The sequence below is a fragment of the Miscanthus floridulus genome, chromosome 10 (assembly GCF_019320115.1).
Source record: "Miscanthus floridulus cultivar M001 chromosome 10, ASM1932011v1, whole genome shotgun sequence".
NCBI classification, from domain to species: domain Eukaryota; kingdom Viridiplantae; phylum Streptophyta; class Magnoliopsida; order Poales; family Poaceae; genus Miscanthus; species Miscanthus floridulus.
Genome location: NC_089589.1, coordinates 83,528,316 through 83,532,478, shown reverse-complemented (window position 1 = coordinate 83,532,478; position 4,163 = coordinate 83,528,316).

Below are 4,163 nucleotides of genomic sequence, written 5' to 3'. Positions count from 1 at the left end.
GCCGCATCATACTCCGACGCCCGTACCGGAGGTTGAACAAGTCCCGGTGGAAACTACCGAGCAAGCGGAGCAGGGGCGGTCGAGGAGACGTTCCTTCGCCACATCCTTCCGCAAGTCAAAACTGTAAGTATCTATACTTTTGATGTAAGCTTTGCGTTTTGCATTGGATGCTATTATCTTCTGAATTTGTCTCTGAATGTATTAGATCGGCGTCCACCGAAAGCCCCGACCAGCTAGCTGGGTGCGGAACGTCCTTACCAACAACGGCGGGACAAACTGCTCAGCAACCAGCCGTGGAGGAGCCCATGGCAGGGACTCCGCCTGGGCCTCAGCAGGCGGACGACCAGACGCCAGTCCCCGAGCAGAATACAAGTGCTCCAAGCACGAACCTTGATGAGGCGGATACCACGGCGCCAAGGGAGCTGGATCTAGCCGAGGGGCAGCAGCCAGAAGTTGCCCGGAACATGGTTGCCGACGCGACGGCTCGTGGGAAAGCCCTGGTGGTCGTGGAGTCTGCGAACCCCGGACTAGTGCTGCCTCCCGAACAGGAGGCTGAAGAGGATGAAGTGGAAGAAGTCCTGGGCCATCCCCAAGATAGGCGACAACATGTATATGTGTCGCGCTATCGGAACGACGAATGGGTCATGCATGAGGAAATCCTAGAAATTAAAGAGACCTTAAGAGTCGAACGGGCGGCCAAGCGTCTGGTGACTGAAGTCCAGGTATATTTGGCTTTAGTCCTTGACCCTGTTGTGTAGTCGAACTGTCTGACGTAGCTTGTCTGTGTGCAGGACTTGATGAAAACTACAAGATACCGAAAAAGGTGCTTCGACCAGATAGAAGGAATCATGATGACCAATAAGGAGCTGACGGCTGAAGTGGATCGCCTACGACGCCAACTTGAAGCCGCCGACCAGGAGAGGACAGACCAAGAAGCACAGAACCAAAACCTGGTCGGTCAGCTCGAAAACAAAGAGCAGGAGAAAACAGGTAAGTGTTCACCGTATCATAGCAAGTGCGGGACTTGTGTTATTTTGTTCTTGACAGTAATAGCTGTAATGCAGGTTTAGAAGCTGAAGTGACCCGCCTCTAGGGGGAGAACAGTCGTGCGCTTGCAGAATGTGGTCGCCTGAAGGAGGACAACGAGAAACTAGCACGCCGCCAGTCGGAACTCCAAGACCACACTAACAGAATGAAGGACGACCTAAAAAGTAAGCACTCCAGACCACCTTTCTCATTCAATTGCCCACATTGCCTTGTCGTGTCATCACGTTTGATGTACTGTTTTCAGTTTTGAAAGTCAACGCCAAGAGGCACCTTGAGGCCGTGATCAAGGAGCGTGACGACTGGAAAGCACAATGCCTTAAGGCCACCGAGGAGCGGGACACGTGGAGCAAGCAGTGCCAAGAAATGGCAACTGGCATTGTGCCCGTCCTCGACCTTATCGACCCGGCGCTCACAGAGGAAGAGCTAAGGACGCCTCAGCTCGGACTGGTCGAGAGATGCAAGCAAGCATGGGGATGGTTCCAAGACTTCGTGAAGGAGGCGGGTGAGTACACGGGTGCCCATGTGCTAAGCATGGTGCGTGCTCACTACCCCCTGATCAATCTCAAACGCTTGGAGGCTGGGTACCCGAAGGAGATAGACCCAGACAAGGCCGAAGAGCTTCGGACGGCCTAGCTGGACTTGTCGTCAAAGATAATTGGCGATATTAACCTGTGCGGAGGTGGGACAGCACCTGTGCAGGGTATGCCATCGACAAGCCAGCTGGAAATGCCATCAGCTGCAAGCCAACCAATGAAGCCTGCGGTCTCGACCAGCTAGGCACCGGTGGGGCCATCCCCTTCAGCTTGACTAGCTCTAGAGTCCCCGAGACTCGAGTAGGGTATCAGAGGCGGCGAGCAGTAAATGCCATGCACCCCGACCAGCCAATGTAATAGGCTTAGAGCTGTAGGAGGACATAGTTGTGTTATTGTAAACTTGAGCCTTTTCAGGCAAGCTTGTAATAACGTAACTGTATATCATTATAAGCTTGTTTGTTTTATACAAAACGCACTTTAAGCTTGAAATTTTTTGTTGGTGTAACTAAGTGGGAACGCGTTAACGTTCTGTTTAGTTGTACCGTTTTGCTCGACACGTCACCCTGAAAAGTTTGTGCGGCCCTAGTCTGGCATGTGGTCGGAGTATGAGGTACTATGACCTATGCACACGTGGACGCAGACAAGTCAAACCAGGGGGGACCTGCCGATCACCCGCAACGTAGAGAGCGGATCCCGTGCACGTGTTGGGAGGAACCGGAGACAGGGCCTGCTCCGAAAACCGTAGAAGGAGTGGTGGTCGGCTTGTACTGGCTTAAGTTAGAATAATCATAAAATTCGGAGTGACACATTAGAGTGGTCGGAGAAATCATAGTTGCTTTAGTAAAGTAAATCGAAAATACAAGTAGAGTACATATCTCAGTAGTTAAGCATAGAAGCGTCTAAGCTTGTCGATGTGCCATGAGTTCGGTACGTCCGTGCCGTCTAGATGAGCTAACCTGTAAGACGTTGGACGTGTGACTTCCTTGATCATGAAGGGTCCCTCCCATGGGGTTGCGAGTTTGTGGACACCAGCCTGGTTCGTCTTCCACTTCAGGACTAAGTCCCCGACCACGAAGAAACGCTCTTTAACGTTCTTGTTGTAGTACCTGCGCAAAACAGCAAGGTATTTGGCCGTGCGTACGCAAGAATCAAGCCTTTTCTCTTCTGCGCTGTTGACTTCTAGCTCCCGTACTTCATCGACCTTGCCTTCATCGAAGTTCTCTACCCGTGCTGATCTGAAAGCTATATCTGGTGGGAGGACTGCCTCAGCGCTGTAAACCATAAAGTATGGTGAGACGCCGGTGTTACGACTGGGCTGAGTTCGGAGGCCCCAGACAACGGCTGGTAACTCCTTGAGCCATCTTCCAGGAGCTTTATCATTTTCTCTGTACATCCTCTTCTTCAATGCGTCCAAGATCATGCCATTTGCCCGCTCGACTTGTCCATTAGCTCTAGGATGCGCCACCGAGACGTATTTTACAACTATGCTCCTTTCATCGCAGAAGTCCCAAAAAGCGTTCCCGGTGAACTGAGTACCCAGATCAGTAATGATGCTGTTGGGCACGTCGAAATGGTGGATGACCTGGTCGAGGAATGTGACAGCTTTCTCTGAGGATGCTTGTACCAGAGGCATGTATTCTATCCACTTAGAAAACTTATCAATTAGCACGAAGACGCATGTAAATTTCCCAGGAGCTGGTTTGAAAGGCCCGATCATGTCCAGTCCCCAGCATGCGAAGGGCCAAGAGGCTGGAATCATCTGGATCTCATGTGCTGGTACATGGATTCTCTTGGAGAAGAACTGACAACCTTCACAGCGGCGGACTAGCTTCTCTGCGTCGGCCACTGCTGACGGCCAATAGAACCCGGCTCGGAAAGCCTTACCGACCAGTGTTCTTGAGGCCGCGTGGTTGCCGCAGGAGCCAAAGTGGACTTGGTCTAGGAGATGCTTGCCTTCCTCCTGGGTTATACACTTCATCAAGATTTCCTCCTTAGCATTTTTGCGCCATAACTTGCCATCGACGAGCAGATACTGCTTACTACGACGCATCAGGCGTTCATTTTCTGTTCGATCGATATAACCGCTACCGTCTGTTAAGTACTTGATGAAAGGTGTTCTCCAGTCCGGCTCATGAGTGGTCGGAAGCGGCTCGGTTGTGCTCGGCGCCGGAACCGTAGCCACTAATTGCTGGTCTGAAACTTTGTCGGTCGTTGAATCTTCGTCTTCAATGGAAGGCGTGAGCAGGTCTTGGATGAATACGCCATGTGGGATTTTGGCTCGGGATGATCCTAACTTTGACAACGCTTCCGCTGCCTGGTTCTTGTCCCAGACCACGTGTATGTACTCGATGCCATAGAACCTGCCTTCCAGCTTTCTTATCGATTTGCAATATGCGTCCATCTTTTCACTGGTCGTGTCCCAGTCCTTGTTGAGTTGGTTGATGACCAGAGCCGAATCTCCGTAGACATAGAGATGTTTAACTCCAAGCTCAACCGCAATGCGTAGACCATGCAGGCATGCTTCATACTCGGCGGCATTATTAGATGCTGGGAAATAAATCCTGAGGACGTACCGGAGCTGCT